Genomic DNA, 12694 nt, shown 5'->3' with positions numbered 1-12694 from the left:
CAGCGTACAGGCAAGAAGCAACTCTAGCCTCAGGCCAACTACTGATCTAGTGGTACCCCTGCTTGCTGCCCGAAGTGGTATGCTTCATCTCTGATAAGATCCTTGACCCCTCTGTGTAGACTGACTTGATTTCTGAGTAGGTAGTACGATACTCACTACCTCGGGATAGTTTTTAACAAGGTGCTCGAGGAAACTCATCCATAATAGCTCGAGAAATCTATGACACTCTTCTAAGTGCCTTATACCTTAGTGTCTACGATTCAGGGACTGTATAGTTTGATTAGATTCGCTAGTACTCATCATGAATGTTGAAGTCAGAGGTCTCTTGCGACTTTCAGATCCCTATCCGTGACTCGATGCCTTTCCCAACCTCTAGGACTAGAATGAGGAAGGTCTCCACGATCATCGAGAGTCTCTGACCCTCTTGGCCAATTTTTGAGATGGTCTGGCAGTGTCGGGTTCTCGGTGACTCTACCCTACAGAATCTTCTCATACTAGCCATTCTCCTAAAGATTTCTCAATCGCCTTAGCCTAGAGGGTCAGTTCGTCAAACACTCTCGATGGGTCAGCTTCCAGATGGGTGAGAATGTCAATATGAAGGCCCTCTCTAAACCTCCTACAACAGTTCTCCTCGGTGGATACCAACTCGGGTTCGTAACAGCTCAATCTCAAGAACTCTCTCTCATATTCATAGACCGAGCGATCTCCCTGAGTCAGCTTTGTAAACATGTCTCTCAAATCGTTGACATGGGTCTCACCTATGTACTTTCCCTTGAACTTGGAAAGAAAAAGCTCCCACGTCAAATGCTCGAGCTCCAGCACCATCTCTATTGTCTCCTACCATTCAGTTGCATCACCCTTCAACAAGGCAATGATGCACTCAAGGTTACCCTTAGGGGTAAGATAAGGTTGTCGCAGGGTACGAAAGGTCTCGCAGAGCCACTGGTCAGCGGCTACATGATCATCCTCATTTGAATCGAAGAAGTATATGGTTTTGTAACTGTGAATCTCTCGATGGTGGACTCTTGAGGGGCTACGGAAGGTGGAGCGGGTGTTGGGATACTCTAGGATAGCCTTAACTATGTGCTAAGCGCCTGCATGAGGTCACGAAATAATGTCACCATCATATATATGCGTTTCTTCTGGGACACCCATGTCCACGGAGTTAAGAACGAACTCGTCCCCTGTATCCCCGACTAACAAGGCATGGCTCTCATCGCGACCCTACTGACTATGGGTGCGATCATCAACCATAACCTACGATTTTCAAAAGGAGAAATGAGTCAGTATCACCATTTCCATATAGTTTAAGTACGCATGACACTCTAGAGGAATATATTTTACGGACGCTTAACGACTCTAACATGCGGGTCCTAGAAACGACTAACTGATGCTATGATACCACTAATATAAGGTCCTAGTCCGACCCGACCCAAAGTCGATAAACTATGATGTCACACAGCCACCTAAATAACCAACCTTTTTTAAACATTTGATCAAAGCAAATATAAGTCATCCAATACCTTATGCAGACAAAATAATAGCAGTTTAAACGGGGGAGCTCCCAACATAAATCCAAATACGAATATAACAAAATACAAAGTTATGACTCAAAACACATAAGGGTCTATGACAGTACATGCCCACTAAATGCTCGAGATGTACTCTGAAGGGACCAAGTTTGGAAGCTCCGAATCGGCGATGTGCTCCTCAAACTGGCACCTAAGGACCTACTAACAGAAACACATTTCACACGCATAGCTCACAAGCTCAGTGCCATATAAAAACCCTATTATACTGCATGCATCCAACATATAAGCATGATACATTATGGTCATGATGATTGTAAACACTCAAACAAACATGTAAGTATCATGATGTAGTTGGGTCATTTCGTGGAACTCACACCCTTCTTTACTTACTACCACATCTAAGGAAAATATGGGTAACTTAGCTTCAATGATCCTTAAAAAATTGGTTCAAGTATGGGTCACGAAGTGTCGATACTTTACCTGACTAGTCTATCCCTTTTGAGTACTTGGGACGTGTCTGGGTCATAGCATCGGTACCACATCCAATTAGAAATTAGAGTGCTAAGCACTTATTTGGAATTATCCGGATAATCCTTACACAATTACGCTAGCGTTGTTAAGTAACTCGGGTGTCCTCGTCGTTTTCCGACTTCAACAAAGCCATTGGTGTCCTAAGGGATCTAGAACTCAAAATACCACTTAACTCTCATTTAAGCTTCCATGGCCAAACTACCAAGTTGAGACTTGAATTGAAGCTCTTAGAGAGGTGAATTCGGGTCTTACCTTCACAAATCCGAAGAAGAGATGAGGAGGAAAAGGCTTGCACCTTTGCTTTGATTCAAAGAGTGAAGAAGAAGAAAAATATTGAATGAGAAAAGGTAAGGTAAGAAGTTAAAAAGAGAAGAGGATGATATATTTCTAAAAACATGCTTCCTCTGCCGATTACATCACCACAATTAAAGGGAAGTCAGCCTTCACAAAAGCTTAGGGGTTAATCTCACTTTTAGTCCTTCATATTTGATGTACACTTTAAAAATACTCCTTTTTAAATTTTATTGGGCTCAAGCCCAAATCAAAATAATTATACCTTAATCCAAAACTCATAAATGATTTCCTTAGACCATTTAGAACCCATTCGGGTTACCCGAAACTAATCGGAAAATCAGGGCGTTACATTTATATATTACCAAATTTTATAATTGACACATTACCAATCAATCCACTGAGGTTTGTGGACGGTTTATATACCATACAAAGTTCCAATTCTTTTAGCCTTTTAATTTGGTCCTTAATTTGACATTTAACATATTCTTTTATTAACAAATTGTCAGATAAACAACTAACAAGTTTTATGGATCGAAATTAATGAGTACCAATCTAGGGATTTATTAATAATTAAAAAGTTATTTACAGAGTTTTCAATAGTTATACTTGAAAAAAATTGATTTAAAATTTTAGAACGTATCTATCTTTATTATCCATTTTGATCGAGACTCACCAACATTCGTATCTTATATAATTTAATATGCTCGTACCTATAGACATCATAAGTATATTCTCTCATTCCACATAACTTACATGAAGCTATTGCATGGGAACTGGGAACCTACTAGCTTGGAATCGATCACAGTCATCACCTAAGATAGATCGAACTTATACGATTTAATTGTGATTCGTTATCTTTTTAATAATCTGAGATAATTACAAGATAATATTTATTCAGAATATTTTTATTCGATTAGCAACACACATTCTATAAACATAACTGTTTAAACCTAAATTCTTTTAAGAACATCAATATTTTTATCACTCAAATCACTTGTTGAGTTTAATCATAATTCTTTTACAAACCATTGTATACTCACCTAAACATCCTCTCCGCTCAGAACTCAATGACACGATGGGAGTTTGTCGTTGCTACCAACTTCTCCTATACCTCTTGTACAAGAATGTTCCATCTATATGACTTATGTGTTTGCAATGCTGGAATCTAAGAATCAATCACATGAATCTCCAAAAGAGCAGTAAAAAAAATTCATGTCCCTTTATAATATCATCTCGTGATATGAAAATGGTCGATATCAACTTAACTTTTAATTAAAAAATAAGTTAAATCTTATTATAATTCTATAGTTGAAGATTATTTAATTAAATTATATAATAAAGATTCTTGGTGATCAAAATTCTGTAAGTCTTAGATTTTTTAAGAATTATGAGACAATTGTTTTAGAGAAATGTAACATTTTATAATCTATGTGAGTTTTCTATAAATTTGAGAGAGTGTTTTAAAATACATCGAGTTTCGATATATATATATATATATATATTATATTGAGTTATGGCATACATGATATATCATGTATTTGTATTCTTTGTAATCTTCATACTTAAAATAATTCTTGTTTCTCTCATATATAGAGATAGACAAAATAGTTATATTAAATTTTATCTTTTATGTGTGTCTTATTCTATATTGATATCATTTTAGTTATTTTTCAACTATAATTATCTAATAGAAAGAATTCATTTTTATATCAGACATTATACACGAGAGTATCATCTTCGAGTTCAAATTCATATGTCATTTTTGCACTCCCCTCCGAATAAAATCATATTGGATTTCACTACTCTATAATAGACTGACATTTTAATTGTTGGTAATGTAAAGAATCTCACATTAGATAAGTATCATTTAGTGTAGTATGATCAAATTTGTACGTGTTTTTTTAGACACGATCTTTCAAGTAAAATATTATTTTATCAAGATTTATATTTTTCATAAAAGTATCGTCCCTAAATAAAAACATATACGAAATCAAATAAGATCACATCTTATCATTCTTATCCAATATAAGTTTGCGTAAAGCATATAAATGGTCCTCTGATTATGACGTATTGTTTTGTTAAGTATCCCGACTATCAAAAGTTATAAAATGGTCCCTTGACTATAGAATGTTGTTTTTTTGAATCCCCAACTATTAATAGTTATAAAATGGTCACTCGACTATTCATTATGTTCCAAAATCGTCATTTTCCATTAAAAACTTGACGGTAGTCTAAGTTGAATGTTAATTTACTGTATGAGATATGATAAAATCCAATATCAAAATATCAAACGACTATCATATCTCAGACAACAGATTAGCATCCAACTCAAACAATTGTTAAATTTTTAATGGAAAAAAGCGAGTTTGGAACATAATTGTTGAAAACATTTTGTGTTTCGATATAACAAATTAAATTTAAATGAATTTTAAGATTTTACAAATGATTTTCTAAGTATATTCGATTTAATTAATTGAATATCAAATTATTACTCCAAGTCTTTTAAGATCAATTTCAAACCTTACTAAATGTGTAAAATTGTGTTTTATACTTAATATATTTTTTAAACAAATTTCACAAAGTATTTTGAACCAAAATCAAGCCTAAAATCAATTTTTAAGAGTGATGCACCAATCCATGCATCGATGAACCATGAATTAAATTGAACATCGAATGCATTTCATGCATAGATGCACATACCATGCACCGATGCACTGAGGATTTTATGAAAACATCGAATGCATTTGATGCATCGATGCACCAACAATACATCGATGCACTCTGGCTATTTTGAAACATCGAATGCACTTGATGCATCGATGCACTCTTAGTGCACCGATGCACTAAGGATCCAACGGTCAAAATATTTGAATTTTACACTGATGCACCGATTCACCATGGGTATGCATCGATGCACTGACGCTCCCAACTGTTTTAATTAATTGTTTTCACACTAAAACGGCTATATTATCTTCATTAATGATCCCCAACATTTAGAAGTGATTAAAGGTGTATTTAAGCAAGCTTAGAAGCCATTGATCAATAACAAGAAATATCAAGCAACTAGAATCAAGAGAGAATCAAAGAGAAAGCATCAAACCTCAAGTTTGAGCATTTCAAGCCTATTTTTCATTCAATATTCTTCTTGCTTTCAAGAACACTTATTGTGCTCAATTGTATTCATTTTTGAGTGTTCTTTTCTTTGTTCTAGAATTGTGCAAACAATCTACCTTGTGAGGATTTCCTTGTAAGTTTGCAAAATTTGTATTGTTCTCTTTGGGAGAGAGTGTTCTCAAGAATTTGGGGTATAATTCTTGAGGGTTTGTAAGGTTACTCTTTGTCCTCAAAAGAAAGACAAATTAGTGAATTTGTGGAAAATCCTTAGTGTGGATAGCTAAGGTAGTGGACGTAGACTTTGGTTGAGAAAGTCGAACCACTCTAAATCGCTGTGCAATTATTTTCAATTTTCTGCAAAAGCTTCCACCAAAATTTTTATTGCCAATTCACCCCCTCTTGGTCGATTCCGTAAATCGATTAACTCAATAATTGGTATTAGAGCCTAACTCATTTGAAGGTTTAATCGCCTCTTGAGTCGATTCGGGAAGAGTTATATCGATAATCAAAGTCACCAATGGCCTCTTCTTCAAACTTCGACTCCGGTCTCGATTCGATGCCCGTCAACAAGCCTCCTTTCTTCAATGGGGCTAACTATGCCTATTGGAAGAATATAATGATGTACTTCATTCAAGCAAGTGACATGGGAGCATGAAATGTCATAGAAGAAGGATACTTCAAGCCTCTCACTCATCCAAGATTATGGAGTGAAGGAGAGACAAAAATGTTCCAGCTCAACTCCAAAGCCATCCATATCATATTTTATACTCTTGGACCAGATGAATACGGAAGAGTTTCATCTTGTACAGCCGCCAAAGAAATATGGGACAAACTACAAGTCACTCATGAAGGTACCGATGAGGTAAAGAAATCTAAAATTAGTATTCTAACTTATAGCTATGAAAATTTCAGGATGAAACCAAATGAAGATATCAAAGCTATAACGGATAGATTTTCAACGATTGTCAATGGTCTCAAATCATATGGAGAGATCATTGCAAATGAAAAGCTTGTGATGAAGTTAGTCTACTCCCTCCCAAAATCGTGGCAATCAAAGAAAACGGCAATCATCGAGTCTAAGGATCTAACATCCTTAACTCATGAAGAGCTAATTGGTTCACTCCTCACTCATGAAATGATGCTTGAAGATGAGGTGGACCTTGATAAGATTGAAGAGACACCAAAGGAGAAGGAGAAGAAGAAAAACATTGGAGTTGCTCTCAAATCCACAAAATATGAGAGTGATTCGGATGAAGATGACGATGACGATGACGAGGAAATGACATTGTTTGCCAAATGGTTCAGAAAAATGATGAGACCTTACCGAGGAAGAAAATTCAAACGAAATGAAGGCCTAAAAAATAAACCAAAAGAAAAGGACCCGATCATTTGCTATGAATGCAAAAAGCCAGGGCATGTCAAATATGATTGCCCACAATTAAAGAGGAATGGTCAATCAAAGAATAAGCACAAGGCTCATGTGGCTACATGGAGCGATGAAGAAGGTTCCGATGAAAAGGAACAAGAAGTAGCAAACTTATGCTTGATGGCATTTGGGGAAGATTCTAAGGTAACCTCTAACTCATCTGATTTTGATGATTTATCCTATGATGAGCTATTAGAGGAATATAATGGGTTGGCTTCAGATTATGAGAAATTGTTTTTAAAATATAAAATGATGTTTCAAAATTGAAAATGAAAATAAACTCATATCCAAAACCAACAATGATCTTGAAAGTAAAATCAAAGATTTGCAAATCAAACTAGAAGAGTTTGAAAAGAAAAAATTAGACTTGCAAAATTTACTTTCAAAGGTCAATGATGATTATCAAAAGAAAATTGATGATCTTAAAGTTTCTTTTGATAAAGTTGGAACAAAACGTTTTGAAAGTGGAGAAAATTCAAATCCAACTTTGTTAGAAAAATTTTTAAAAACTACAATCATAGAGGTCCCCAAAGAACCTCTAATGGAAAAATCGTTAGAAGTATATGGGTTCCTAAGGAGCTCATTACTACTAAAGATAAGGATATCCTACACAAATGGATACCTAAGGGGACTAGGATTTTGGAAACTAATGAATATGGAACCAAAAGAATTTGGGTACCAAAAATTAGAAATTAATCTATGTTTGTAGGAAAAGAAGCATTGCTACAAGGCACGGGAAACAAATTCAAACTCATGGTACCTTGATAGTGGATGCTCAAGACACATGACCGAAGACAAAAGCCAGTTCATTAAGCTTAACGCCAAAAATGGAGGAGAAGTGACTTTTGGTGATGATTCAAAAGGTCACATTGAAGGTATTGGTACTATCGGTAATACCTCTTCCATACAAATTAATAATGTTTTATATGTGAATGGATTAAAGCATAATCTATTGAGTATTAGTCAATTTTGTGATAAAGGATTCAATGTCATGTTTGATATTAATGGTTGTAAAGTTATTGACATTGCATCTAATCAGATTATGCTTGTTGTTAATAGAATAGGAAACATATACATGGTGCATTTAGATTATGTTGATATGACTAATTTGTGCCTAGTGGCTAAGGATGAACATGATAGTTGGTTATGGCATATGAGACTAGGACATGCTAGTATGAGTGTTTTGCAACGGCTAATTCAAGGTGATTTAGTTCGAGGGTTGCCTAAGCTTAAATTTGATAATGATAAAATCTGTGATGCTTGTGCTAAAGGAAAACAAAAGCGTGTTTCTTTTAAATCCATTAATGATGTATCAACTAGTAGAGTATCACAATTGATCTATATAGATCTTTTTGGGCCAACTAGGACTACTAGCTTGGGTGGAAAACAATATGAATTTGTCTTAGTAGACGACTACTCTAGATATACTTGGGTTCTACTTTTAAGTACTAAAGATGAAGCACTAGAATATTTCATCACATTTTCAAAAATAATCCAAAACGATAAAGGTTACTCTATAACTAGTGTTAGGAGTGATCATGGCACTAATTTGAAAATCTTGGATTTACTGAGTTTTGTAATTCTAATGGTATTAGTCACAATTTTTCAGCACCTAGAACCCCTCAACAAAATGGAGTTGTTGAGAGGAAAATCAAACTTTAGAAGAAATGGCTAAAACCATGCTTTGTGAAAATAATTTGCCAAAATATTTTTGGGCAGAAGCCACAAATACCGCTTTTTATGTTGTAAATCGAGTAATGATTAGGCCAATTTTAAAGAAAACTCCATATGAAATTTTCAAAAATAAAAAGCCTAACATTAGCTATTTTCATCCTTTTGGATGTAAATGTTTTGTTTTAAACAACGGTAAAGAAAACCTTGGCAAATTTGATGCTAAAAGTGATGAAGGAATTTTTCTGGGTTATTCCTTAAATTCTAAAGCTTATCGAGTATTTAATAAAAGAACTTTAGTTGTAGAAGAGTCTATACATGTTGTTTTCGATGATAATCCCCTTCCGAGGAAGGATTCTTGTGTGAATGATGATGTAGGTATTATAAATACAAATGAAGTTAGACATGACGTTGAAGAACCATCATCAAAGGAAGAAACAAAAGATGAGGTAACTCATGATCTTCTTGAGAATCCAACCATTGAAGAAAGGGAAGTATCTTATCCAAGAGAGTACATGTCAGTGATTGTGAGATTATAGGTGATCCATCCAAAGGGGTAACAACTCGATCTTCTCTTAGAAATATTTGTAATTATGTTGCATTTATTTCATGCACAGAGCCTAAAAACATTAAAGAAGCATTAAATGATGAACATTGGATTATGGCTATGCAAGAAGAATTAAATCAATTTGAGAGAAGTAAAGTATGGACATTAGTTGAAAGGCCTAGTAATAAATTTACTGTAGGTACTAGATGGGTATTTAGGAATAAGCTTGATGAGAGTGGTAATATAGTGAGAAACAAGGCTAGACTTGTTGCTCAAGGGTATACTCAAGAAGAGGGCATAGACTATGATGAAACATATGCTCCCGTAGCTAGGATGGAAGCAATTAGAATGTTATTAGCATTTGCATGTTTTCATGAATTTAAATGATATCAAATGGATGTTAAAAGTGCATTTTTAAATGGTTTTATAAAGGAAGAAGTGTATGTGGAACAACCTCCAGGTTTTGAAGATTCAAAATTTCCAGATCATGTTCTTAAATTGACAAAAGCGCTTTATGGTTTAAAACAAGCTCCTAGAGCTTGGTATGAAAGATTGTCAAATTTTTTAATTGAAAAAGGTTTTTCAAAGGGAAGGTTGACACTACATTGTTTTTAAAAAAAAAGGTAAAGATTTATTAGTAGTTCAAATTTATGTTGATGATATAATATTTGATTCTACTAATGATGTTCTTTGCCAAAAATTTTCTAAGCTAATGCAAAGTGAATTTGAAATAAGCATGATGGGGGAGCTCTCATTTTTCTTGGGACTCCAAATCAAGCAAGGAAAAGATGGCATCTTCATCAATCAAGCTAAATACGTCAAAGACATGCTTAAGAAGTTTGGACTGGAAAATGGCAAACCTCATGACACTCCAATGAGCTCTTCAACAAAGCTTGACTTAGATGAAGGAGGTAAATGTGTTGATGTTAAATTATATAGGTCAATGATTGGGTCTCTACTTTATCTAACTGCAAGTAGACCGGACATTATGTTTAGTGTTTGCTTATGTGCTAGATTTCAATCATGCCCTAAGGAATCACATTTACTAGCTGTTAAGAGAATCTTTAGATACCTTAAGGACACTCCTAGTTTAGGACTTTGGTATCCTAGAGACTCTAGCTTTAGCTTGCATGCTTTTTTCTGATGCGGATTATGGATGATGCAAATTAGATAGGAAAAGCACCTCCGGTACTTGCCAATTCCTTGGAAATATGTTGATTTCTTGGTTTTCAAAGAAACAAAATTGTGTTGCATTATCTACCACTGAAGCGGAATACATTTCAGCCGGTAGTTGTTGTGCACAAGTTTTATGGATGAAACAACAACTTTTTGATTATGGAATTGAAGTAGGTACTATTCCTATCAAGTGTGACAATACTAGTGCTATTTGTCTCACTAAAAATCCCATCCAACACTCTAGAACTAAGCACATTGAAATAAGACATCACTTCATTAGAGACCATGTCACTAAGGAAGATTTAGTTCTAGAATGTGTTGATACTTTGCACCAATTAGCGGATATCTTTATAAAACCTTTAGACAAAGAAAGATTTTGGACACTTAGGAGAGAATTAGGTTTAACTGACCTAGCTTCACTTAGTGTTTAAAATAGTTTTTAGCACTTTTAAGAATAAATGAAAAATGCTTATAATAATAATTTTTTATTGCACTCTTGCTATTAGTTAGGGGGAGTTTATGTTATTTTGGAGAAAATTAATTTTATGTTCAATTGTTGTTTAAAGATTAATTTGATTGATTGAACATGATTAATTTTCAATAATTGAGTTGCCAATACCACTAGAGCTAATTAATTTAGCATTCTGAGTATTTTAAAACGGATTTTTGACATTTCTATGCCTAGTGCATCGATAAACTTAACAGTGCATCGATGCATCCCTTTGAATGTGCATCGATTCATCATGTTGATGCACCGATGCACGCCTTGAATGTGCATCGATGCACCTGGTCATGCATTGATGCATCCGTTGGGTTTTGGGATAAAATGCCTTATTTTCTTCATTTTCTCAAAACCTAAAAACCCATCTCTCCAAATCGTTCGTCCCTCTCTCTCTAAAATCTCCATTCTTGCTCAAAATCAACGATTTTTCGTCGGAATCTTCAAGATATTCAACTTGCAAACCTGCTTCAATCATTAAATCGTGCAAAACAACTCCTCATCCCTCTCAATCCGAATTTTCAAGGTATTTTTCTAAAAACCTCTATTTTACAAACTTTTGATTTTAGAACTAGTTTTGATTAGTTCTAGAATGTACATTATATCGGGCATTGATTGCCTGTTGGTTCTAAACTAGATTTTACTACCAATTTCGTCAAAAACAAACAATTTTTCAAAAAAAAATTAATTTCGAAACTTTAAAAAAAATTAAGATTTTTGATTTAATTGTTTTGTTTTCATGAAAACTATATTATGATTATCAAATACTAATCTTAAATAGTTTTTCAAAACATGCCCATTAGGATATGGTTTAGAGAACCTTGAATTATTGAGGACTCATTTGAGTTTTGGGATTGATTATGCATACATGTGTTTCAAATTGCAGGTGACATTCCTTATTCCAATTTCCTTTAATCATGTCAAATCCTAAACGACCTAGGTCATCTTCGAGTCGATCAAACCAGAACCATCCTCCTGTTCCTCAACCTCCTAATCCCGTTCCTCCTCCACTTTCATCTCTATTAGGATCTTGTTTTAACATGCATGAGCATCGTAGAGACGAATTGTACTCTAGGTACAGAAACTCTTTCCAAACTTATAGAATCCGTGAAGAGCGTATTCCTTTGCTTCAAGCTATGGTTGACATCGATTTCGAATACCTTCCAATTCTTAAAGCTTGGAAGTTTGATAAATTGTTTAAACTTAAACCCATCGTCTATCAACAATTGGTCCGCATTTTCTATTCCAATGCGGTATATATTCAAAATGAAACTCAATGTGGAACTATAGCCATTAGATCCTATCTTTTAGGCCAATATATTAATATTGACCCCGAGACTATAGCTTTCCGTTTTGGGTTAGATGATAATGGTGTATATAATGAAAGTGAAAATGTGGAATATCCCTATGTTCCAAACTCAAGTGTTAGTACTCTACGATCTCATCACGATCGTTTTCTCCATTTGATGATCTCTTGGTGGTTTAGACCATCCGAAGGTAGGTACTCCACACTTCGTGCTAGGGATTTATGGTGGATGTATTGTCTTAAAAATAAAATCAAAATCAATCTACCCCACATTATCTTCAGTCAACTAGTTGATGTCATAAACATTGTTCCTTCAAAACATGTCGAAACATTAGTTTATGGATGTCTTCTTAGTAACCTCTTTATCAAACTTGGTCTAGACGTTTCTCTTGACAATCCTATCCCACTTCAAAATCAAATCAATCTCACATCCTTGAAGAAAGTAGATTGGAAGTAAGACGAGGTTACCAGTCAATGGGTTTTTAGACCTGGAAAGCAAACTCCGGGAGCTAGTTCCTCACGAGCTGCTCCTAGCTCCTCTCGTGCTCCTCCTCCTCCAGCTCCGGCTGATGACGATGATCCTGAATTTCAACAACTT

The sequence above is a fragment of the Hibiscus syriacus genome, unplaced genomic scaffold (assembly GCF_006381635.1).
Source record: "Hibiscus syriacus cultivar Baekdansim isolate YM2019G1 unplaced genomic scaffold, ASM638163v2 tig00111659_pilon, whole genome shotgun sequence".
NCBI classification, from domain to species: Eukaryota; Viridiplantae; Streptophyta; class Magnoliopsida; order Malvales; family Malvaceae; genus Hibiscus; species Hibiscus syriacus.
This window is presented reverse-complemented; position numbering follows the sequence as displayed.